Genomic DNA, 27,563 nt, shown 5'->3' with positions numbered 1-27,563 from the left:
GGGATCTGGAAGTTATGTTTACTAGAAGACAAACGGAAGTTCAAGATGTTTAAGACACTGTCTTTCCCTTTATTCCCCTGTAGCATTTAATACCTGAAACCAACACTGTCCATACTACATAAAGATACGTTCTTAGACAATGTGGGGCTGAACACGGTGTCGATCTCCACTGAAGAGTCTTTAAAACAATTTTACACCCTGCTTATCAAGAGGCAGGTCAGGGGCTCCTCCAGATCCCCACAAGGCTCATGTCTGCTGGACCCCCCCCTTACCTGGGGAGACAAGTAGCCTCCTGTATCACACACAGCTACAGAGTACTGCAAAGTATGAAAACTGTAAAAAAAGATGGTCATGGCAGAACCCTGAAGTTTTTCACTAACTCTTTATGATGCCTTAAGTTTTATCTCTCATATTTTCCAGATTTCCAGATTTTATACTGCATTAGTCTATAACTCTGAACTTCATATGAAGTGTTAGCAAGTTCTCCTCATGGTTTAGTTAGACAAAACAATCTCTTGGCTGAGAACCAAGAACACCGTTGCAACTTCAGGCCCAGAAAGTATCAATAACAGCAAACTGAGTAGAGCAAGCTGGGAGGATGGGACTTCATAACCTGAAGCTGTAATTGGACAATTAACCCTAATATTTAAATGGACCAAAACCTATAAAAGTGTGAAAAAGTGTGACCCATCACCTATATTGGGTGCAGCCTTGGCCAGGCTCTTGTGATGCCTAAGGTGTATCCTTTGAAGGCCTTTTTAATAAATACCTACTTTATTCCTTTAACTTTGTTTTAGGCAGCCTCTCAAGGCATCATTTATGTGCAGACCACAGTGTGCTAAATTCATCCCACCCAATTCCCATGAATTCAAACTAGCACATAAGGCACAGCCAGTCACTGCCAGCCCTGTTCTCCTTGACAAGGACACCACCAGAAAACATCATCTCTGGAATCACATCTCCAGGCAGCTCTGGGAGTGCCCCTGCCCTGTCCTATGGCATGGCTCATTTACCTGGCTCTGAGCACTGACCTTTTGGTCATTTTTATTTCCTAGCTGCTGCATTCCCTGCAGCTCACACCATCCCCATCTAACCTCATCATGGTAAATAGTCACAGCCTGTTCTCTGAGCTCAGGCAGCATTTACATCTGCACCACTTCATTTGGCCTAACTTTCCTAGATTTTGTTATTCCTGCCTGAATAAGCTATTTCTGCATCTCTACATGACTTTTTTTTCCAAGTTCTTGTATCTATGAAATATCTTTTCCACTCCATCTCCTTCAGCATCTAGGAACCATACAAAGACCTCAGCAGCCAACCTGTTATAGATCGAAACATCCCTGCTATTTACCAATTTGTTTCAAAGCAGAACACTACAAGGATCTCTGCTTTGCCCTGAGGAGCAGAAGAAAGGTCATGTATTCTATTGTTTTCCTGCTGATAATCCAAACAGCCTTTTATTTCCAATTTGCAATCAGCACTCAGAAATTCTGTGGTTTAAAAGCACGACCTAGCACAACCACATTACACAAGACCAAGAGGAGACACAGAATCAGAGGGGCTCTGTGGAGAGATACAATGCCCCATAAAACACACAGGCTGTGTCTCTGAAACACAGGATGTGTATGGGGGCAAGAGCAGTGCCCATTTCCCAACAACTCACCAATACACCCTGGTCCACTGCTCACTGGTAGAGAAGAGGGTCTGCAGCAATACTCGTTAATCAAGGGGAAATCAGAAAACATCTCCAGAAGAGGGCAAGATTTAAACAGGAGAATTAATGACAGCTTTAAGTCAAAGTGATGAATGTGACAGCTCCCATGCAAAGAGTCTACTGGCATATGTATTGAGACACACCAAGTTCACATAAACCTTCAGAACTTAACATACCTGCAGAGGAAATCAACCAGAGCTGAAGGAAATAGCCTTTCTAGAAATGCAAGCATTGACATTTTACAGGCTGTTTCTTAGGATTTCACAGCTAAAATATTTTGTTCAATCTGCCTGGAAAACAGACCCAGAGCAATGCGACCAGACCAGGTCTCAAACTCTTTCATTAACACAGCATCATTTTTGCTTATCCCCTGCTTCAAAGGGTGTAATTTCAGGCTCATAGGGTAGATAACAGCCTTCTGAGATGTGCTGCCCTTGTGAAAGTTGGTATGAAAAATACTCTGTGGGCTTACATCCCCCTCCATTATGTCTCCACCTGCAAACACAAAACTCAAGACTTTCATCCCATTTCTCTGTGTCTTTCTGATTTCATACATGCCATGACTGAGCTTATACCTAAATTCCAACTTCCAGCTGCTGCATATAGCTAATTAGGGAGCAATTACTGCTTCCTGATGAAGGCAGACACAGCCTAGCAGAGGCAGGGCAGTGTCTACTCTGCACTAAGAAGAATGCACTGACCACCCCCATAACTTCACAGCAAGGGTTCAGCCTGCACTGACCTGGCTGCAGGGCCAGGTCACGCTGCCCACTGATAGAAGGTTCTGCAAAATGCCACCCCCTCCTATGGCTACAAAGGGCTCTGTGCAAGGGGAAAACCACAGGATTTGGGGACAGGCCAGCAATATTTCCAGACCTGTCCATTTAATCTTAGCCTTTCCTGCTCAAAGACCCTGATGTTTAATACAGAAAAATACCCCACTGCTTTTTTTAAAACTTCTGGTCCAAGTCTCAGTCATCCCAGTTAATCTAAATATCCTTCTATTTCCCACCCCCCCCCTTGCAAGAGCAAGAGTCATGCACTTTAAAAATGCCCTGAAACCACAAATCACAGTTGCTGTGCCCAGACACATGATTCTCAACCACAATAAATTTGTTTAAGGCTTGCCTACTCTCTTTTGCATTGACACTAATTCTAAAGACAAGGTGCAGATTGCTCCTCTTGCAAACATACTCTGTAACCTTGAGGAGACCAGGTAACCTTTCATTCCTTAGCTGCCTAAAGAGATTACAGTTTCAAAAAGACTGCATCAACTACATCAGTGGCCAGCATCCATGATTCATCCTCTGAATACTGCTCCCAAAGAGGAGTGCCTGCATCTTCAAAACTCATCTTCTCAATGAGAAGTGCAGGAAATGGTTCTATACACAAGAACTGTCCCCTTATGCCAGTCAGGTCTTTCCACAGCCATGAGGACTCACAGAGGAAGGGTGGGTGAAGTCAGCAATAAAGGAAACAGGCATCCTGCTCCTGCCTTCCAGCTAAAAAAATATCAGACTTTGACCCTACTTCAAAAGAAATTACCAGCCACACTACTTGTCCAGGTGGGATCGAAATGGCAGATTCTCCATAAACCCACAGGTCTCCTCCAACTCAGAACCCTCTCCAGGCATGGCTCAGCAGAATATGGACCTTCTGGCCTCAGCAAACAGGCTGCAAGGCCCATCCATCTTTACACCTGCTGGCTTCATTGCAACCATATGACACAGAACAGTTTGACTCTGGGGGTCCTGGAGTGGTGTCTGGGCATCTCCTATTTCTCTTTTGACTGCTCTCTGGCTTTTCCAGCCAGGAATAACCCAAGCACTTGGGCAGTTTGAGTTCATCCATCAGGTCCTAGCACAGAACTGGGAAGGATGACTGACAAGCTGCTTCTGTTGGCATGTTTGGTTTTACCATCTTCCTGACTAGAGGGTTTTGTCATGTACATCAGTGAAGTAGCCAAGAAAACAAAGAGCTGCTTCAGCTGACATGCAGCAGAGCACACTTTCCTAACCTCTCTTCCTTCAAATGATTGCAGTTGCCCCAAAGAACACAGTGAAGGCAATATTTTCCCACAGACATGAATAGATTACAGCATTTCTCTGAACTGCAAATTATTCTATTCTTAGTTAATGATTAGCACTGCTGTAGGAACAGACCAAACACTTCAAATTCAGCTCTATATTTTGTTCTGAAAAACCCTTTGCATGCAAGGTGCTCTCCCTGGTACTGCACTTAGGAAAACAGAATCACTTTTGTCTACTCACTGAGACACCAGAAAGCCATTTTAAACAAAGAGAGGGACCTGCCCATGATGAGCAGAAACAAAAAAGCCAAGTTTCTGCACTACAGTACTTTTGGGAGACTTGCTTATTCCATTTCTCATGGTAACAGATGAAAACTGAAAACAATTTTCCATCTTCTGTCAGCACACGGACACCTAATAAATCCCAAGACACAGAAGACACACAGAGGCTTTTTCCTATTTCTTTTGGTTGTATAACTACAGGACATAGTTATGACATGCTACTTTCCACTCTGCCCCTGAAGAAATTAAAGGCCAATAACATAAAACCCACAAAAGATACTCAAGAAAATACACTTGCTACATTTGTGTAAATACAAGATATCTTTCAGGTGTTTGGTTGGCTGATACAGAATCTGTGATATTATTTCCAGAATGGCTTGACTTAAGAAATTAATTTGCTTAAATGGTTTATTTGCATAAGACTCTGAGGTACCTGACAACAGGCAAAAAGCAGGTGCCACGCTGATCCCAAGGAACACTTGCCTGCCCACAGCCCCCAGCTATTCTCCCAGTTCCAGCACCTCTTTCTCTGCCCTGCACAAAAGACACTTTTCTTCATTCCCAGAAAGGGCCTGCCATGGGATGGCAGCCTGGGCCTTCTGCTGCCCACACAGCATGCAACAGCACTGCACAGGAGGAAACGTGCCAGACCCTGTTGGCATCGTTTCTAACAGAATCAAGAAGGCCAAACTTGACACAGGATAGGTTAATGCCATGAAAAGCAAGCAGAAGTCATGGAGTCATGCTGTGTGCAATGTCTTCCCAAACATTAGCACTGAACCAAAGATGAAGTTCCTCAAAGCTGAGTCCTTGCACCATATCTAGCTATTTTAAACTTAGCATTACACTCCCAAACAATTTGACCAGCCTGACCAAAAAGAAAGCAAACCCTCCATCACACACTCACTATTATTGTCAGGGTCCAAGACCAGTCATAAATGAGAAAAGCATAAAGGCTTTGCTGTTGCTATGCTACAGATGTTGTTCAGTATCTTCATGGTGTATTTCTGACACTCGGGAGCTTGGTTGTGCTGGCTGCAACTGCATGTGGGTGCAAGTCTATAGAAATCAATGAACATAAGCAATTTCAGAGATAAAAAAGCATCTGGCCATGTTGCTTCAAGGCTTCTAGCACAAATACAACATGCACAATTGCATTCTGACATGAAGAGCTTCAGTACAGCAATCTTGAGCTTCAGCTCTTGCTTATGATGAAAATGCATAATTGTCAATACAAAGCACTGGCAGATTCAGTCTGAATTGTATTTAAAAGTCCAAGCTTTCTATCCCAGCTCCCATGGCCCACATATGAAACTTACCTCCAAATTTGCCTGAAAAAAGCACCAGCTTTTCACCCAAAGCAGTAGTTCCCCACTTGATGGGTTGGAGTCCACATGTTCTCCTTCTGAGTACATTTTAAAGCGTCTCAGAGGCATGCACCCCTGCTCTAATTAGAAACAAAATACTACAATTTTATACACGTCTGCCCATACTGTTATTGTTTGCACTATGAAGCTATTTCTCAGTTAGACCAGGGTAAGCTGCTAATTAAGATGTACAACAAAAAGAGCCACTTTGGTAGAAGAAACAAAAAAGCACTGCATGAGGCTCAGGAGCTTGGAATCTGATCCCAGCTGGGTCACAGACTTGCCTACTTATTGCCAGCATTAATTAATAACATTAATATCTTAATGTTCCTCATTTCCTCAGATGCAATCTGGAAACACTAACCGAGTCTCCTAATGGAGACACTTTGCACTTCAGGACTGTATCTCCAAGAATGCTCCTTCCTCACTGTCCCAGCTACAGAACAAAATACCTTCACAAAAGAGTAACATGGCATTTTTCTGACTTCTAAACTTGGCCTCCTCATCACAAGGTGAGCAAAGACACAGAACTGTACACTGCTGGAGAACAGGGGCTTCCCTCTACCCACAGTCTTGGATGAGTTTAAACTCCTTTGTGACTCCTGCACTTCTATCTCCCACCTCACCTCCATAGCAAGAATTTTTGTGCAGGCACTATTCCCAGAGTGGTGTTTTTCCAAACCAGGTCCAAAAGCCTTCAGATGTAAACATTCAACCACACAGAGCCTCATCATCCACCTGGCTCCTAACCCCATCAAACATATTTCCATAATCTTTTCTATAGAAGGATTATTATTTAGTTCAGCAGATACCTCAAGGAAAAAATAATTACCAGAAGCTTATAAAGCTCTGGATTTCAAATGCAGCACCATTGTGAAGCACTGAACTTCCCCTATCTCTGAGATTCTCATTCTGAGTGAGACAGCCCTTCCAAAAGCATATGAATAATTTGAACTCTTTCCTACAGTTCCATACCACAACTAAATCTCCCCTAGGAATGCACTTAAAAACTAAGGATTGAGGTTTTCATGTTTTCAGCCATACCATTCCCACCGACACATATTCAGATGATGGATTTTAGGAAGCTCAGCTCAAAGCAATCACAACAATAAATAAAAGTTTATATAATTTATATAATTTATTTATATCAATGTCTGGCAGTGTAAAGCACCATGTTTTACAGCATTTGGATAACAAACCTAGGTGATGGAGAAACACAGCAAAGCACAAGCAGCCTTGTGTGCCAGCAGTGAGTAAATATGGACAACAGAGATATGGACTTCTAAAAAAGTACTTTTCTCTTTCTTAATGAGAATCAAAACATTAACACATCCCCTAGAACTGTAGAGTAGACTTGATTTTATCAGGATTTGAGACACTAGTCTTAACAGCCTAGGAATTATAAATTTTACAAAGTTATTTCAGTTACACAAAAATAACCACAGATGTAATACAGGATGTATGATTTGTACATTCTTAAAAGTGTTATGCTTGATTCATAGAATAAAACAACTGGATATTATATATTATATTATTTATATATTTTTTAAATTTATATATCTATATAAACACTGTATCATAATAGCAAAAAGGAAAATCAGTTCCAAGCAAAACCAAGCAAAAACGTTTTAAAGTCAGTAACTCCTGTATTGACACATTGCTCAGACAAACGAAGTGAATTCTACAGTCCACCTTTCAAAGCATGAAAATCAAGAATTTGGTGAATGGCTTCCCAGAAATACCATAGGCAGGCTTCCAAGGTGAGAAGCAACACAAAAGCAAAAAGTGTATTACCTTTAGATGATGAGGCATGTTTATGCCTGCAACATGTAAGAACTGGAAGAAACATAACTGATTCTTCCTATTACTGTAATCTCTTTTTCCTCAGGATGTCAACCCTTTTATCTTACAGACCTGGCCACACCAGAAAATCTGACAATGCCTTTAGGCAGAGCTCCAGTGAGACACTTCATACAGCCCTATCAGATTGAATAGCTTTAACCCTGGTTCTATTATTACTGGTACCAGTAGGAAAAAAGAAAACTACGAGTGACTTTTTTGGAAGAAAGACTTTTGACGTATCAATTGTTAAGCAGTAATGTGTCCAGAAACCCGTGAAGACGTAAGAAATGGAGATAACAATCTACTAACAGGATATGAGTTCAGGCTCTAAGCAACAGAACAGCTTCTACCTCTGAGTGCTACACACACTGAAATGCTCTCTCCCCACCAATAATAAAAGACACTGAAAATGTAAAGGCATTACAGCCACTATTTTCAAATGTTCTAAGTGAAGCAAATCTTGCAGATAAAAACAGTTTCTTCTATACCTGGGGGACAGGGAGAAAAAACACACATCAAAAAACCTTTCAGGAATAGAAACTTTCATCCAGATCTTCACCATTCACCTGCAAATCTATGTATTTTTCCTGCTGTGTAAAATAATTTCATAGATGTTTTCTATCTCCAAAGAGACATGTCTCTTGCTTAATTTAAACCTTTCAGGTTAGTATTAAAGGGCATAACATTTCTTCAAGACTGTTTCAGAAGATGTCGTTGCTGCACATCACAAAAAAGTCTGGTTCCTACTCCCACTGAAGTGAAAACTAAAACTCCTATTTTCCGTTCTGGAGAAGGATCTAATCAAAATTGTTTATCCTATTGCCCTTCAACCTCTTGGTATAATAAACAGGAGGCAGTAAGGAATGTGGTTTTACCCCACTGAACAAAATAAGGTTAAGAAGTATTGTAAGGGCCTACTAGCTGGTATAGCAATTTATTCCACATCAATTAATGGCATCTCAGAGTGACAGAAGACTAAGCATTAAGTAAAAGCAGATGCTTGCAGTTCTACAATATGCTGTTTCCATTTAAAAGAGAAGTTGTGCGCCACCTGCTCCTTCCCTTTTTCTTTTTTTTCCTGAAGACACTGCTGGCAATGGAATTAGCCATTAAAAAACAACCCACAGACATTTACTTGGTTAACTAAACTAGCACTCAGGAGCTACTGGCATCAATAAGAACTGCTTCCTCAGATACTTCCTCAATAAATAGTTTGCTAGCTTCTGGTTTTACATTTGGTGTTTGCTAGAGTGGTAACACAGCATTTGGCAGTACTCAGAAAAAAGCATCTTTATATGCCATACGTAATCACAGAGAATGAAAAGCAAATTGGCCCTTAACACCTATTTCTGTACATTCCTAATTCTCAGGCTTTGGATTATTTCAGCAAGTGGACTTTGGACATGTAACCCAAATGCACCTGAAAGAACTAAACCAACAATGCAGTTCTGCTGCTGTGCAATAACAACAGACTTGTGATGAGTTCAGTAGAGCCATGCCAATGAGAAATCTGGTCTGAGAGACTTCATACCACAAGCAAGAGTGATATGGGTTCAGAGTCATATGGGGGTGCCAACTGGTTTGTCTGCAAAAATTCTACAGCCACCACCTTCATTCAGCACCTCCTGCTTTTTTTTGTTCCCCTGGTCCCTATCCTACCCACAAACTAGGAAGAAAACATCACACCAACGTCTTTCCTGCTTTTCTATTTCCAAACGCAGGGAGCATCACACAGTTCTGCAAGGCCACAGGCTGGGGCTGGCTGATGTCACAGTTTGATGGCTTCCCTCCTGAACTGCTGGATGCAGACTAATCATGTGTTCTTCTGATTCAGCAGCAGAGACCTGGGCCACAGCCCTCCCACTGCCCTGGGCCAGCAGGATTGCCCACTGAGAGTGCAAGACAGCGTGGTGCTGCACATCCCAGCAAAGCGCTGCTGGGGGCAAACTCCACAGGAGAACTCTATGTGGAGAAACTCTCTCTCCCTCTGCCCCACACCCCACTGCAGGGCTCCTTCTTACAAGAGGAGAACTTGGAACAACAAGACAAGGAGCACTTCCAACAAATTGGAATGCTGGCAGGTATTTTTGGGACAAGATCAAGTTGCTTACAACTTCAACATAAATAGTGAAGGCTTAGTCTAAGTAGCTTCTGCCTCACATGAGTGTCTCTCAAAGAGATTCTCTCCAAAGGATGTTAGATGTAATGTCAACGCTTTCAACAGGAAAGTCTGGCTTTCTCTTTCCATTTTATTTTTAATTTTAGCACAAGGTGAATATCATACAGAAATCCTTTCACAGAGAAAGAAGTAGGGCCCAAGGATAACATCCTGCTGTTTGACCACGTGGACTGTTCTCACTCCTCTGGGCCACACATGGCATTGCCTTCCTCAGGAACCTCTGCTGTGGGAACAATTTGAACTGCTGAATCCCTTTACACTTTCTGTTCCTAGCAGGAGAGAATGGTAATGGTGTGTACAGATGAGCAGCTCAGCAAAACAACTTGAGGTGCATAATCTTACACTGGGAACTAGAGAACCAGTATACCCTGGTAGGATGAAATTTAGATTTCTCCAAGAGATCAGGTGCCTTATTACAATTTTTTATTTGCTGTGCTACAGCAGATCACTTGTACAAGAGAAACAGCCCAGAACAGAAGCAATTTAAAGGCAGACATATTAAAGACTCCACAGCGTAAGTGGTGATCCCAGTTTTTGTATACTTAAAAAAAACCACAAAGACAAGTGTTCAGCTAGCTCTGTGTGTTTATAGGGCTTCTAAGAACACCAGCTCACTCATTTCTTTCATTCTACATAGTCTATATGTTTCTTCTAGAGTTAATGGAAAGAGAGAGGTTAGTCAGAAAATGGCTCAATCCCACATGACCTTCTATCTACAGTCTCTGCAAGAAGTGAGCAGGGTAAATACACTGCTTGCAAGCAGTAATGACATACAAGGGCCTAATGTTAGGATAGGTAATGCAGGTCTTCAGACTTCCAATAAAATTCTCTTCTGTTTTTTGTTCATACCACAGAGAAATTCACCATGAATAATACAGGCTTTGGTACCATTACATTTAGGTTGCTCCTGCGAAATATTCTAATAAAAAATAAAACCACCTTTTTGTTGCCTCTTTTTTTCCAGGTTCTCAGTAAAATGCAACAGTTCTGCTTACATTTAATATTTTCTTTTGAGGATTGGGGTTTTACTGCCCTTCAAGCATGAAAAACTAGGTAATATTTATGTTCAACACATGCCTGAGCTTGCAGAGACAAGCCTGAGAATGAACAGTCTTGCTTTCATTCCTCTGTGCAGGATACACTGCTCTCTGATGAGCAAAGAAGGTGCTTTGGGGCAGTTCAGAAAGTGATGCAACAGACTGAGACCAATAAACAGGTGAAGAGCTTCTCTGTGCCATTATATGGGTTGTGTACATGCCTAAGAGAGGGTTATAAGGAAGACAAGCAAGACAAAAAAAAAAAAAAAAAAAGAGAGAACTGAGTATGATCTCTGTGTGCCCTAGATTCACATGAATACAGAAAGAGAAGAACAAAACCTAATAAAATTGAAAAAGTCTGATGTGTTTAAACAGCCTTGGTGCAGGACTGCTCCTCTAGTCTGTACTGTGCATCCAGCTTAATAAAATTAGATTTAGACAACTGGTTATTCAATTACAAGAAGGTCTTTTGCTCTCCATTTATGCAAGAACACAGCTTCTATTGATAAACTGTGAGCAGCTCAAATGCAGCTGAAAGTACCAATATTCCAGGCACTGGAAGAATTGGGTTACTGCTCAATTCTATGAGCAGACAGGAGTTTACCTACTTCTTTCAGCTGAAGTTCACCAGCCTGCTCTGATTTTCCTGGTTACAGACATCAACTGTGATAAATCTTCAGTAAGAACAGAAAACACATTCAAACCCTGCCACAAAGACTACTGAAGCACAGACCAGCACAATGCAGACCGAGTTCTCCACAACTTCCCTGTTGCTCTTTGCAAAGAGCATCCACCAAACAGCTCTGTCTACCACTTTTAGCTCAGATCCTCGATTGCTCCTTCCAATTTAAGTCTTTGGATTTGGCCTTATTACAGCTTTGAAAGCTTTGGTCTTCCTGACCATTTCACTTTTTGCCTAATGATTCAAGTTCAATGACATGCAGAGGCTGACAAGGAGCAGATAAAAAAAACCTCATGTACTCAGTGAAACAGAAGAGAGTAAGACCTCTTCTCACTGGATAATGATTAATACCATGAGCAGGGTCCCTGGCAGTTTCCACTCAAGAACAATGACAACAGGAGCCTTGCTGATAAATTCTCATATCTCCCCTGATTCTCCCCACTGCAAGAGAGAAGGTTTACTTGACTGCGACAATTTTGAGAAATTCAAGTGGTACATCTGCACTGCAGTCCGTCACAGCTACAATAAAGTATTTCAGAGCTGGTGACAAGAAACACACTCTGAAATACCCAGCAGAGAGATTGCTGCTCTGCACTGAAACACTGCTGCTCACTCTCTGGCTGTGGACATGTCCTGCAGAAAGACCCAAGCCTTCACACAAAGGAAAAAAATATGACCTCCAAGAGAGAGATGTGAGGCTGCAGGAAGAGCAGCAATGTTGTCACCAGCAACCACCCCCAGCACACAGATACAGGCAACACATGTCCCAGTTTTTACTCCATTCTCCACCCTATAAAGCAGATAAGAATGAAGTATAGAAAAGGTAAAAACCAAACCCAAGAACAAAATCCAACTTCATCATGACTGTGCAGTGTCACCAGATAAAACTGGTGCTTCAAAACTTAACTTTTCTTGGAAGAAGAATGACTAAGTAATGCTTCTTCCAATAACCAATGGATAAAGTGAAAAAGGTATTTACCAACTTTCCTTGTGCTGCTTTTCACTTGAGTTAATCAAATAGCTAAAAGCTGTCTACACCCATTACACAATTCCCCTCTGAACAGGTAATACCAAGGGTGCAAGTGGGAAATCCTGGGATCAGCATCTTTTCTCATCTGGGCTGTGTTGCAAATGTGCACATCCTATACACAACCTCAAATAAAACATTTCAACGAAACAGAGCAACGAATCCTCAGACAAGGTGAGCATGTGGTGACTAACACACAAGTGATCAGCACATGTTGCAGGGAACTTTTTTTGCTAGCTGTGAACTCTAAATTTGAAGTGTGAAAAGAAAAAAATGCCAAGTCACAGATTCAACTTGCAGTCCTTGTACTCAGCAGCAGCAGCTCAACTCACAATGACAAGAGAACATTTCCTACAGAAAAGATGTCTACATTAAAAAATTGGCAAAAACCCCAATGTTTTTATTTTCACTTGTTTCCACCTCTGTGCCATAAATACCTTCACCATGCAGCACAGAAAAAGCATGTATTTTCTTTGTTTAAAACACCATTACAATACATAATTCATGTACATGCAGGCATAGGAAGAGTCCTGTCAAACTATTTGGGTTTGTTTGAACAAGCCCCAGAGATTCATTAGGCAATCCATCCCAGCAAAATCAAGATGCAGCATTTCCAGAGTCCTGGAATGGCTGATAGGACACCAACAAAAACAGAAAACCCACCTTGCAGTGTTGTTGTCACCTTGTCAGTCACAGGATATTTTATTTCAGGTTTCCACAATCTGAAACAAAACAAAAGCTCTCAGTTAGTGGCAGCTGTTAAAGGGAAAAGCTTTATTTTTGTTATATGAATTAAAGACTCATTAATTCCAACATGTTAATAAGAAAATGCCTTCCTTCTCTGCTTTTATTAACATGCAAAGTTCCACCAAATGCTCCTTTTCAGTGACAAGAACCTCTCTTGCCATTATAGCTTACATCCCTTGATTTGCATCAGATTATGTCTTACCGAAGAGCCCAAGACTTCAGAATGCCCGTTTTTGTAAAAAGTGAATATCCATGAAAAAGCTGATTCCTCTGAAGCACAGGCTACACTGTGGTGTCTGTTAGGATCACAGTTTCATAGAAACAACTAAATCCCTTCCTTCTTTACAGAAAGAAGATGATCTGAAGGCAGAAGACCTTTCATGTATCTGGATTCATTGGGGATGATTTGCCAAAAATTAGAAAATATGCTAACAGCAACAGCCCTAAGTACAAGAAGTCAGCAAACAAACAATGCAGATAATACAACCTAATTTCCCAAAAGCTTCCTTGTTGACAGGAATCCCACAGTTACACTGCACAGTAACACATGATGTGCTCACAAGCTGCAGACCAGACTGATGGGACCTATTAATTCAGTATCAGGCAATGTGGTATCATGTACCAGAGAAAATCTGCAACAGGGAAGTGCTGTGGAGCAGTCACAGAGAATTCTCTGGCACTACAGCTGTCTTACTGCATGAGTCTGGGCACCTCCTTAACTGCTTAGTGCTGGAGTTACTAAACATATTTTACAACGGGTATAATATCATCACAATGGCATAAACAAGGACTAATTACTGCTTTGCAAATCCCAGGAATGACTAAGCAAGGGAGAAGCACCCATAAACTGTAAATTGTTGGCATTTACAAATTGCATTGAATTGCCCAAGAAGGAAGAAGCACAGACTTCCCTACCCAGCTTCATGTCAACAACCAACAAATGGATCATTTTCCAGCCTATCATCTTCAATCAGCGTAAACCCTACCTGCAGAACTAACTTCTGCCAAAATGTGGGTAACAAAACTCACAGCTGGACAAAGCTATATAAGATACTCATTGCTTCACAGGGGAAAGATAGGGAGAAGATAATTGTCAGCAGGAATAAAAGCACCTTGTACTTTTAGTGAACTTTGCTATGGCCCCCCTGTACCCATAAGCATAGGGGTTGTCACTGAAAGCAATGGGAGTTTCATCTCTGACTTTACCAAAGCTAGAAAAGAAAAATATTTACAGAAAGGTAGAGAAAAACAGATTCAGTGTCTTGCCAAAGTTGACAGGAAGCAGCAGCTGAATCATGAGCAGAAGGCAAGGACCCTATTCCGACTTCCCTCTTTTAAGTATGGGGCAACTTTTGAAAAGCAGAAAAAGACTTAAGTCTCTACAGCACACTGCTGTCATAACTGAGGATGAAGATGGAGGTGTAACCAGGAGAGAGAAGAAGGGAAGTCAAGCTCAACTATTTCTTCTTTCCTCTCAACACCAGCAAATGAAAAGCCAGTTCTTACAATATACTGGCCAGGCATGGATCTTATTACATTGGTATTCCATGTGTCTTGAGAAGAAAATCAGCTGTAAATAGGTTAGATTCACTAAATGACACTTATCTTAAGTACCACCCCCAGGTGCAGAGCCATGCACCAAAGATTGAGCATTCTTTAGGAAGATGCCACTCATCCAGACACTGCTAGCAGTGGTCAGCAAAACACAACCATGTAACAACTCATGCATAATATTCCTCTCTTGAGCAAAACCCCATTCAGCAGCCTCCGATCTCTGTGGAACTCCCCAGCTCATACTCAAACCAAGGAATGAGGAGGAATGATCAAGCTTCTGCTGAGCAAACGATGGACAAGCACACAACCCTGGCACCTCCAGCAATCAGAATTTCCAGTATTTTACACCTTGGTCCACAATTATTTACTCCTTAGAGACTCCAGACTCACCCTACTATCTGTGGTCATAATAAAAAGGAAACAGACTTGTTGCTAAAATGGCCATGAAACACCAATCAGACACCTATTTACACTCTTGCTACGGTTACACTCAGTTAACTCTGCTTGAAAAGCATCAAGATTTTCCAAATCACAGCCCTGACTCATGTAGCCTGTGGTGAACAGGGGACATATTCTGGAAAAGACTACTAATAAAATGCCATGCCAACTGGTTGATTCAGAGAAAACAAGATTAGCACTGTGACATGCTGGCATTTTGATTTCTGAATACTTGCTGGATGATAAAATCAGGAGCTTTCTTTAAAAACTCTACATTGAACAAAACTATCTACCCCTTTCCTGTAACTACAGTGGCATTTGCTAATGCTGTCAGCTTTTGTGTGAAGTTGGTGTTCCTGCAAGGAGTCACGCTGACAGCTCTGGTTACCAAAATCTTTCACTAACTGCTTGCCAGTAAGATCTCATAGGAAAATACAGTTGTCCAGTGTTTTCCATCTTTCAGTATACACCTGCCTCAAGGGATGGGCACATACTATAATGATAGCTGAGCTTATCTAAAAAATTCACTGGCATAACTAGATACCTCTTCCAACACCCAGGGGACAGTTCACTTCAGAAGATGGAGCTGGTTTAGCTAAAAGGGAGAAACTGTTTGGAAATCCGAAGGTGGAAGAAGGATTGGGTAATGGTGATGACAAAATGCTAACATCAACTATTCAAATATAAAGAAGGAATGAATAGAGCAGATTAAGGGCAGTGAATCTCAAAGAAAAAGGACAGATTTTTAAAAACTGCACACAGGTCAGTAAGGCTTCATAGGAGGCCAAAAAAGTGCTAGAGTTGGAATAAAAATACAGAGAAAACCTATTTTAGGGTAAAATAAAGGTGGGACATCAACTGACTACAGTGCTGACCAGAGAAATATGTTTAAAGAAGGGATTCATGCAGGAAAGTCAACTTAAGAAGATTAAATCACACTTAAATTTTTTTATTATTAAAAAATCCCCAACCAACAGACTGAAACCAACCACACAGTAATAGATGAAACCACTGACACCATGAACTCATAGGAAATAAAGGAAGACCTAAAGCACTGCCTAAAAGCAAGTGCAGAACCACCAACCACCATAAAAAGGAAACTGGATGGTAACCACACAAGGAATTGGAGACCTGTCAGCCTAACTCAAGCTCTCAAAACAAACTGTGAATGAGTTATAAATATCTGGAAGACAGATGGCCCAAATCAGCAAATCTACTTCTGTAAAGAACCAACCAAAACAAACTGGTCTGACCCAGCTTTCTGTTACAATATAGCATATTTACTGGAAAAAGGCAGCACATATATCCTATATTCTTTGGGGGGGCAGGTGGTTGAATGTGTGCTCAGGGGGTTAGGGCTAGTGAGCCTGAGGCTCACTTCCTTGCAACGCTTTGTGTGAGCAGCCAGAAAAAAAAAAAAAAAAACACTAAGCTGAGAGAGTTTTACAAGTATTTCATCACATTGAAAATCACCCAAAATCAATGACATGGAGCTCACTGATCCAAAGTGCTGCAGCACTGCTGCTGCAGGAGCAGCAAAAAGGAAATGTTTGCACATACAGCTTCGCCCACCATCTCATCTGAGACCCAACAGGCTGAGCCCAGGTACACAACACTGCTCAGGCACTGCAAGCCCACATTCCTCTCTGCTGTGCTGGCTCTTAGGTGGAGACAAGTCACACCCCACAGAAATAGCAAGGTGAACAATTGAATATTCAGCTTCCACTGAAGAGGTAGCTCCTAACAGGTTCTCCAGAGCTCTTCTGTCAGAGCCATTAACTTCATACTGTTAAGTGTTGTCTGACACACAGACATGCCTTAGCCCAGGAGATAATCCTACCAAGTATAAAGCTAGCAGTTGTTCAACATGTCTGAAAGACTTGCAAAGACAATTTAGGCTAATCCAACTAAATTAGGAACCCTCTGAATCTGTCAATTGCCTTCACTGGGCACTCAAAAAGAACCAGGTAAAGAGGACGGAAATATCCCAAGGAACCTGCTGCCACCAAGACCTGCATTACATTTCTTACAATTTCTTTCAGCCTCGTGCATTTACCATTCTTTGATCTGCCCACTGAAGATAATGGACAGTCCAAAATTTTGGTTGCACACCTGCCTGCAGGCAATTAAACTGAGCTGCAGGAGCTGCCTGTGGCTGCACTCTGAAGGACTTAGCCCTGAAGGTACACTCAACTAAATAACATTTTGGACTGTAGTTCACATTTGAAGCCTACTGGTTCAGCAGCCTGCCTACTGCAGACTGTGTGAAGAAAGAACGGAATAATCTTCCATTTCCCGAAACAGACAAATTTCAATGCTCACTTTATCTCTAACTGACCAATTACCATTTATCAATTAACTAATACCATTCCTCATCTGCTATGGTACTTTTTCATAGACTCTCTTACCACTTCCAGTGAAATGGAAAGTTTAATGAGTTCTAAAAGCCCCAGAATATTTGAGATTGTTTACACAGTTCTGTGGCTTGGAACTGAAGTGGCAGTAACATAACAGATCTGTGGGCACCTTCCCTGCTGTGCAAAGAGGGAGTAGATACACATTCAAGACTTTTAATGGAAGCCAAGAGCCTAGATTTCCAGGAGCACATACCCTTTCAACTTTAATCTGCCCGTTTCAGGGACTGAAATTCACACAAAAAGTACACTGAGTATTTCTGCAGTGAACGAGCCTCAGCGCTTCTGTTTGGTTTTCTAGATGATCCTGTTATCCATTTTTTTAATGTTTGAACACATTTTCAAGGGTGCAACTCAAAACACTGCAAGAAAACACGTAACTAACAAAAAACCTTGACTTTCAAGAGAGATCAGTGTCGTTACCATTCCTCCTATTCAAGTAATTCCTTTATCCTCATGACAAGGTTCTTCTGTTAGTATGAACCTGCAAATTTTTAATTGTTTCCCATTCTCATTCACAGGCAATGTCTTCCTCATAGCAGTTCTGATTTTCAGGAGTTTATTCAGTTTACCCAGCTGCAAGTAACATTAAACCATATTATTTTATTACCTGCTCTTAAATTTTTTTGATTTATTGGCATCAACACTGTAAGAGGTAACATGGTCAGAAGTTTTCTGTGAGGAAAAGAATTGCCCGAAACTTTTTTTCTTCTTCCATCGGACTTCATACTCAAAGGCCTGACTCCTAGCTAGCACAGATCAGCACAGCTCTACCAAAATTTCAGGAAATGCCACCAGTTCACAGGAGTTAAGAATCCATCCTGGACACTTGTGTCAGGAGACCACAAAGTGAGTTCTTTTCTCTACAGTGATGAAAATATGCTTGAGAAGTATCTTTGCTTTCTTTTGCTGAGAATCTACATGTTTCTTTAAAAAATCCTCAAGCATTTCTTCTGTTACTCTCACATGTGGTCCTGAGCCCACAAAGTTAATTGCAGCTTCACCACCAACCACCACTTTCCAACCACATCACCACACTCAGCCCTGCCAATCACAACTTTTCAAGAGGAAGTTCTAAATGAACAGTCTTCCTTCTCCTTTACAGGTTCCTACTATTTTAATGTCCAAACACCTCCTAGCCTATAATCTTCACCTTCCCAATTCTAGTACCATACAGCAAAGGATTAGTTATCCCTGCAAAGAAGGGTTACTGAAGCACAAAGAAATTATTTGTTGCGAGTTCCCTATAAAATCTTTGGAAGCATTTACAGACCTCAAGTCAGATGACATCCATCAGTCTCAGATGATGCTAAGAGTTCTCATCAAACAGGCTCATGGCAGCTACACAACCTTGATAAGTCTAGGAGCAGCACTAATTAAGGTTTAATAGTTTAAAAAACCCTCTTTCAATACCATCATAGGCAGCTTCCTTTCAACAAACAGCAAATCAAAGAATAAAATGCAAAGTTTCGATAATACAGGGAAGAGTAACACTCACTTCCAAAAATCAAGTTCAATTTAAGGGATACATATCAGAAATCAATGAGAGTTCTTCTGGAGCTTCATGTCATACACAGTCACACGAAGGATTACTTTGGGGAATCTTATTTTATTTAGATAACAAATAAATTCAATTTGTGGTAGTCTAGGCTTTTATTACTCAAATAGGGTGATATATAAATCCTGAATAAAGTAAGAAGACCCTGCCATCCCAGAAAATAAAAAGTTAAAGAATTCACTTTTCTGAGCAGTTTAAACTCCAGTTTCCTGATGCACAGCTTAGACAACTGTTTCATTCTCAACCTCTAGCCAGGTTCTGGTAACCAACCCCCTTCTCCACGCACAACTTACTCACACAGGGCCAGAACAGAGTGCTGACAACTTCACAGTGACCCCAGGTAGCTTCCACTGGATACCTACACGTAAAGTTACTCAGACTTCAAATTATTTTTTCCACCTCTACAGTGGAAATGCCTACTCATTCACTGCAGGGCTCAGACATATGAACTCCTAAACACATGATAATATAAGAATGACTGATACAGAAAAGTCAGTATTTTCAAGGCAGTCGTACACACTTCGCAGAAAAGAGAAAGAATCAAGATGTGTTCTGAAAATACAGGAGAAAGGCAAAAGTACCGAGTGGCTGTTCCCAAATGGAGGAACATGCACTTAATGAGGCAGGAGTGCTGCAGAAACAAGTAATAATGTGATCCCATAATTAAAGACTGCTTTGTAATATGTATGCAGAAGGCTGCCACAGAGACTGCACAAACACCCTTTTTTCCAGTGTTTCCTGAAATGAGCCATTTGAATCAGCAATGTTAAAAGGTTCCTTGAAGAGCCTTTTTTGATCTGTGATACATCATCTGATGTGACTGAGGTCGAGTGCATTAAGAATCTGTGTAACATTTTGTGCTGCAACATGACAAAAGAGGCACTGTCTGAGCTGCAAGGGCTGAGCAGAACTCAGTCTATTTCTACAGCCATACCAGAAACACATGTGGAAGTGCACAGAGCTTAGAATTCATTTTAAAACTTTTTAAGTAAATAGCATGTTTAAATTCTGAATGAAATATATAAATACAAAGTCCTTGGTGGCCTCCTAGACCATATATGAAAGAGAGTGGCATCACAGAAACAACACATTAATGACATAACCCACTCAAAAGGTTAATCAGGGAAGGCAAGGACACATTCTAGGGCTTTCTGTGTGCCTTACCAGAGAGATCTCCATTACAATAACAATGGCAAATTCCTTCAATCTGGTTTAGAAACCCCATTTTTTACAGATTTATTAACTTTTAATTAGTAGGCACATGCGTTACTCTAGTTCTAAATCATCCTTCCTTCGGAAGTGACATTATCTCTATTGTATTGGTATTTCAGTGAAGGATGCACTTTTTCTTTTCTTAAAAGGGCTGACACTCAGAAACACAATTAATGAGTAGCTTTGAATGTTATCTTCTTTTGAAACCCTCTATTCAGGATTGGAACACTGTAATTATAGGTGCTGAGCAAAGAGCTTGTCTAGGTACATTTCAAAATGATACATATATAACTCATCTTAAGCTTTTTTTCAAAATAGAGATTTTCAAACATTCAAGGAGCTTTCAAAATGCAGAGTTTGATTTAATAGCGACTGGTCACTCAAAGCAGATACACAGAAAACTGCCTCAATAGTCCTAAGAAGGCCACTGTGGCAACTATTCTATGAGCAAAAAAAGGAAACTGGACTCTGGCACAGCAAGCTGTGATTCTTGAAAACAGTTCCTCCACCACTTAAACAGTCCTGCTAACCTCAGTGGGTCTTATCACATAACCACACATAAAATCAAGACATACCAAGCACAGGGCTGAAGGAATCCCATGCAACATTTCCATTTACACTTTTTGGTTCTGGAATAATCTCTTTGACAGCCTATTTTTTTTCCAAAAGATACAAAGAAAGCACTTGTGAGCAGGCAAGTACAGTTGCAGCATTAAATAAATTAGAATGCACTTGTCAAAATTCTAGACAACATGTTAGTTTAAGACAGGGAAGGTGCAATGTTAACCTAACCACATAGTCAAAGACCACTTGAAGTCATTATATTCAGGATCCACATGGAAAGCAGACTGTTCATAAGCTGCACAAGTTCTGCTCCTCAGTATTTGGGTGTGCATGGACAGGTGTGTTTGCATGTATATGTCTATATGTATATATATATATATATAATATACACACACATACTGAGTAACTATGTAAACTATTTTCTAAGAAGAATGGAAAGCAGGCGGAAAAGGTAAGTTAACCAGGACACAAACATCTAAAGAGCAAATATATTAAAAATGAAACATTCTATTAAATTATAGTAGGCTATAAAATTATCTTCTGAACCTTAGCTTCTACAAGCACAAGACTGCCACTGAGTGAGAATTACCCCTTCCACTCTGAGAAGAAACCAAGAGCATCACTGATTTGAGCCTTCTGCTGTGTCAATTGATATGGGAAAGGCATGGAGCCACGGATTTCTTTTTTTTTTAAATCCTGCAGCATAGTAACTCTGACACCAAGTCCCTCAGTGTGCACTTCAGCCACTGCAATCTCAGGAAAAAGCCTTGTGCTGGCTGCCAACGACTAAATCAAGCTAATCAGCAATGTGCCGATGCATGCTGATGTCGACACTTCAAGGATCACAAAATATTCAGTTCTACTCACTAATCCTTTAATGCTGGTTCCCATCAATCAAAAAGCCCACTCTAATTACAGGTTTCAAAAAGCACCAGTAAGATCATTAACAGAGCAATGCAGAGGATAGCACAACAAGAAAAGGACTTCAGATGCCAAAACCTTTCTATGCAAAGCCTGGTGTCTGTAATTTCCTCAGAAGCATCAATGTCAAACCGCAGGCAGAACTACCTGCATGTGGTTCCCAGAGGTGTGGTAAGCCAACAAGCTGTAAGAGCACACTGCAAGCATAAATCACTTCCTAGGTGCTATACCAGTCCTGAAATTTAGGGGACTAAATAAATCCCTCACTACTAACACCTCACACTACAAGGGCTGAAAATTCTCTTGCTGGCTATCTGGACACTGGATATTTGTGCCAGGGGCACAGTTCTGCTGCTCTGTCTGCATCAGCTCACTCTGCTGAATAGAGCCCAGAAATCATGGGAGCTGCAGAAAACATGACTTAATGACTCTGCAGTCTCACTGCTCCCTTCAACACTTGAAGCTAATTTTTCTCTGCTGTATAAAGTGAGCTTGCAGTTCTTCAGAAAAGAATTCGCTCTTCTTACTGCTAAGTCACACCATCCAATTTTCAGTTTCTATCTGAAAGCACTATACTGGTTTTATGTTTTACACTTTCCCTCCCTTTCAACATTCTCAATTTACTGTGCAGCCTTTTGCAATCTCTCAGCAGACAAGCCAATTCCTACTACCATCCTTTCACCAGTCTTCTTGAGTAACATTAGTGAGCCATGCAGTGGCTTTGGGGAGCTGGACACTTTTGGTAAAGACTAAATGAGAAAGACACTCTAGGGACATGCAGTCAAGAACCTTCAGGGTGACAAATTGTTTGAAAACTAAACAGAGCAAATAAATATAGGCTCTTCTGTCCAAGTGTTAGTATTTTTCCCACTTCCTCCTTTCATGTGTTAAGTGTGAGATCTTACCCAGACACACAGACCCCAGGAATACTGTAGGATTAATGGCCCCTGCATAAAAACATGGAATACATCAGGAAGCACATGTGCTGTCAGCTAACCTTGTTATGGGTGGTTCCTCCACTTTATGTCAGTGCTTAAAATCAGCTGTCTTTGGCTAGGATAGTCAGTGCTGAAGTACCTGTCATCATCCACCTGGACAAATGACACTATTCCAAGACTCCTCCCTAAACATTCCCTTCTCAGCAGGTTGCTCTGCTCATTTTCGTCTGATTTCCCACTGTCTTCTTGCAACCCTCAAGTACCTTTCCTGTACACCACTTAAATGTTAGCAGTGCACAGGTACAAAGCCAGCTATTTTGTCCTTGTTGGCACTTTTTTCCTAGTGCTTCCAGAAGTCCCGAGGCAGATGTAAGCCAAGTGCTGTAACAGTCAAGGGGAAATATCATCACCATCCAACAGCTAAGGCACAAGAACTCTGTTATTTCTCTTCTCTGCTTAGCCTGATATCTCATCTCAACTTTCCACCTTACAAAACTCAACATACGCACTCATTGCTCAATACAAAAATTGCTTTCCCGATCAGATGACTGCAACAAAGTCCTGCCATCCATGGTCCTCAGGAAGACATGAGATGTGCAAACCAGAGTCAAAATGTCTGTGTGAAAGCCCTACATGGCTATAAATACCTCAGAGAGGACTCTTCTGTACTTGGCTACAGAAGAAAGAAAACTCAACAGAGCAAATGGCCATGCAGCAATTGGCAAAAATCACTCGAATCAAGCACACTCAGAGGTACAAACAAGGGTACATTGAGTTGATGATGTCTTTAGGGCTAGGGCCTCCTTTGCAATGCCCCTAGCTCAAAGGCAAATATGCCAGCAGTAATGGTAAATGAACCAAAGAACTGGATAATTCTGCCCTAAGAAGAGAACATCTGGTAAAGGCTGAATCAAAAACCAGAACCCCAGCCAGTAAAAGCTTCAGCACCCACTGTTACCTGCTGGTCTCTTGAGCACTGAGGACAGACCTTGTTAAGCACAGGTGAGTTACTTTGCCAAGGCACAGAAGAGGATGCCACCACAATAGCATGGCAGGTCTAACATCACTGCAGCAGAACAGAGTGGAGCTGCAGGCAAGCACAACAATCAGCAAGATGCTCAGCACACCTGAGCTGGCTCTGTAGCCACAGCATGTGTACTTTCTGTCACTCCCATTTGCTCAGAGAGTACTTGCCTTAAGGCAAGGCACAGAATGAAAGCACAACTTCCCACTTGAGACCATAAATAAAATACCAACCAAGGTAAATGAGACAAATAAAGAGAACACACCTCGTCATGCCCATCAGGGAATGTTTACACCTGTCCTTTTCTTGAAGAATAAGAGATGGATAAATAAAAAATCCCAGTGTTGCTCAGGGTTTTCTTCATTTCCATGTTTTATCTTGGCAAGGAAATCATTCACATCATCAGTGTTAACTCCAATGATATGAACTGACAGCTTTGCTTTCATCATTCACACCTGTCCAGGACACTAGTTCTGGTTACTAACCATCACTTAAAATACTTACCTACATATTCTATCCCTACCTCTGAAATCATGTGAATTACCCAGTAAGCTTCTACAAGGATTTCTTTAGAGAAGACCTACTTAACATGGCATATAGGGAAAACATTAAAGGATTTATTTTCTAACCTGTCAGGTTAGAAAATAAATTGATAAAATTACATTTACTTTCCCAGATAATGGCTGAGGTTACACCAATTCTTTAGACTTCTTAGCTTTAGGGGAGGAATTTCTGAAAACACAGTAGCATGTACAGACCACAGAACACAAAGTGCTAATCACCTCCCAAAAAAAAAAATAGTACACCTTCTAATATTCTGTACCTTTTGAAGAGGGTAATGGGACTAGACATACATAAAATATGACTCAGAACTGGGTCTTGTAAACCATATTCTTTCATCAAGCAAAATATAAGCAATTTCTGCAACCAAAAAATAAAAAAAGCTAAAATGTGCTGCTAAATTGTGTGAAGGATCTTTACCTTGCATGTACCCAGTTCAGATGAGACACTGACGAGTTACCATGCACACACATAGCTATAGATAGATTTTATATATATATATATATATATATATATATGTATAATATTATAGATAGAAATATAGATATATACACAGACATACCTCAATAGACATTACTGGCTGCTTCTCTGAAGAACCACAAGCTAGATATCCTCTCTGCTCCCCCTTTTCCAGATGCCTGGAAAATCCTTCTGGATTTTACAAGAGCAGAGACCACAACTGTCCAGCTAAACACACAGCAGCAACTTTTACCTGCACAAAGCACCCAGAAAGGCAGCTTTCTCATGGAGCAACAGCTTCTGAAGGAAAAGTGAAAAGTGGCCTAGCTAATCCTGTAATCAAATAAACTTTTAACAGCACTGTGGTGGTATGTAATGCTGGTACAAATCATGCAGCTTTTGTGAAAAATTTGAAGTTAAAGCTGCTTTTCTTATACCATTTTGTGGATAATTCTATTCTTTTCTCCACCTTGCAAGAAAATGACTTCTGTTTTTCTTTATAATCCTTCCACAAATTTTAAAGCAGCAATCTTCCAATTAAAAAAATGCTGTGCTGGTGATATTTATCTTACTAAGATATTTAACACAATAAAAATATGTCACTGGTATGGCAAATACCTCACCATGAGTTTCCAGAGCCTTGTCCTTCTACTAAAGCAGAAGCTTCATACCAAGGAACCAGACTTTCAAATTACCCAATTTCGCAGGAAAGCACACACATGAATTATGCTTTACAATGGGAGGAAGAGGAGCCTATAAATTCTATATGCAATTTCCAAAAGACAAATTATATTCAGCATTAAACATTTAGACAACAGCTAAGGAAAAATAATCAGAATAACTGAAGTACATCACTCAAACTGCATATTACAAGGTGAAATAAAGAACTTTCATATTATGTTCTGTTTGACAATAACATAATCTTCAACGTTGTTTTCTAGCAAAAAAGGCGTAATTCTGTTTAAAAACAACATCTGTGCTTGTAAGTATCCCTGCAACAAAGTGCACAATACACTCCTTTTGCAGAGGCCATGGGAAAAAGTAAATCAAATATCTCAGTATTTTCCTGCTGCAGTGGAGAAGATTAATTAATATAACTGACTTGGTAGCTGTTATAAAAATATTACCTCTTCTGTGTTCTTCAGAATAGGCTTATTGCCCATTTACATACTTAGAACTTTTAAGCAAATACAAGAGGATTAATTTTTTGGTAAATCCAATTTCATCATGATTAATGAAACAACCATGGGAAGACACTCTTTTTCATTTATGTCTTGCCTGCAGATTAAAACAGGTAAAGTCTTGGAAAAATGCATTAGATAAAAACAGCAAAAAGCTTTCAATTTTTAGTCAATTCTCCTTTATCCTTCAGGGTTGCTTAATTTCCTTTGACCAGACACTGAAAAATTTGGAATATCAAACTGCTTGCAAACAGTGTGCAAGTAGTTCAGGAGAAACTAAGGAAAAAAGTAATTTAAAAATTTCTTCTACATTCCAGTAGTGAAAGCTTCCCATCCTTTTCAATGTTTGCTTATATTATCCAAGCCATCCTCATTATGGTACATAAAATTAAAATTAATTTCTGCAACTATGCTATATGGCAACATTTAATGAAGATATTCATTAATACTTGCTGCTGCAGAAAAAAGAAATTATATTACAAAATAAATAATACTATTTCTGAAATTTGTCCATCAGACACAAACATTTTCAATTATTTTCTAAATTATCTCCTTTGATAAAATGACAAACTCTGAAAACATTCCCAACCATTTCAGTTTTGTGCAGATCAGATGTAGATCTTTGTTTTCGAGCTTATATTCCATTCTGGCAACTATTCCAGATCTCAAGTTTTCCTAATGGAAATCCCTCCCTTTCTTTTCTTCAACATATCATAGTATTAAAAGGAGATTAATATCTCCATGTTCAATAGATTACAAGAGTTTCCTTTGTAAATAGTATCCTTCTGGGGAAAGGCATTTTATTCATTCCTTCTGTTCTTTTCACTTTGTTTTGAGGCCACTGAATTAATCCTAAAGAGATGTCTGACAACTTTCGTGGACTCTATCCCAAAGGAATGTTTTGAAACTAATGGTTGTTAGTACTTTGGTTGGGATTTTTTTTCCTATGAGAATTTTCCATATATTATAAAGTAGCATAATATAGAGGAAAATATCTCTATGCAATACAATGGTAGGGTGGCAGAGATTGTCATAATGACTCATTAACCTTCTTTTTCATGGCATCTCTACCAGGTTGGCAATAGATGTGGATAAAGCAGGGCATTCCACCCACACAATGCAGCAGAAAGAACCAGATATTCCTCAGAGCAATCACTGAAGAGCTGGGAACCTGATCACACTTTTCCTTCCCATTCTCAAATGAGTAGCAATATAAGGAAAGATAAGCCATCTCTTAGAAGTGTATTTATCTTATATTTTATACATATAAGTGGTAACTTCTTTTATGTTCTGTGCTCTTCTGCAACACACAGGGGTTTTGCCTCTGTCGTATGCTATAGTCTCAGTGCTTTAGGACAGCTGGGATATTCTACTTAGTAGTCATTTCTTGAACTTTCCATCATTTTCCCATCAGCACAGCCACTCAGCCATTCAGGCAGCCACAATATGTTACAGCATCTTATTTCCACCTATCGCCGAATCATCAAAATGATACTTCAAAAGGACACAATTAAAATATTTCCAAGGAACAACAGATGCTTGAAAAGATAAAATAAACAAAAGTAGTGGCAGAACGCCACACCATCATTTTACCTCAAGGCCTTGGTGAGAAGTGCACTGTGTACTGCAAATGCCCTGTTTTTCAGCCACTGCTTACACCTTAAAATGTTTCTCCAGCACATTACTCTTTAAGAAGTGTGATTTCAATTTAGGCGTTATTTCAGAGAAATAACAAAATGTACCAGTACAAACTGTTTCAACTCTCAATTCCCAAAAACGACTGACACTGACGTTTGTCTGGCCTTCTCCCCATACATGCAGCATACACCTCCA

General features: G+C 40.3%; 1 protein-coding gene across 35 annotated transcripts in view; it reads right to left on the bottom strand.

The window, feature by feature from the left end:
- Positions 1-27,563, bottom strand: part of MAP2 (microtubule associated protein 2) — a 233,372-nt gene that overhangs the window by 170,496 nt on the left and 35,313 nt on the right. For all 35 annotated transcript variants that reach the window (XM_077785165.1, XM_021532516.3, XM_021532517.3 and 32 more), the window contains one exon: positions 12,823-12,881. The gene's annotated coding sequence lies outside the window, so the exon portion shown is untranslated. The remainder of the gene's footprint in view (positions 1-12,822; positions 12,882-27,563) is intronic.

Source organism: Lonchura striata, chromosome 8, assembly GCF_046129695.1.
Source record: "Lonchura striata isolate bLonStr1 chromosome 8, bLonStr1.mat, whole genome shotgun sequence".
In the NCBI taxonomy this organism is placed as follows: Eukaryota; Metazoa; Chordata; class Aves; order Passeriformes; family Estrildidae; genus Lonchura; species Lonchura striata.
This window is presented reverse-complemented; position numbering and strand designations above follow the sequence as displayed.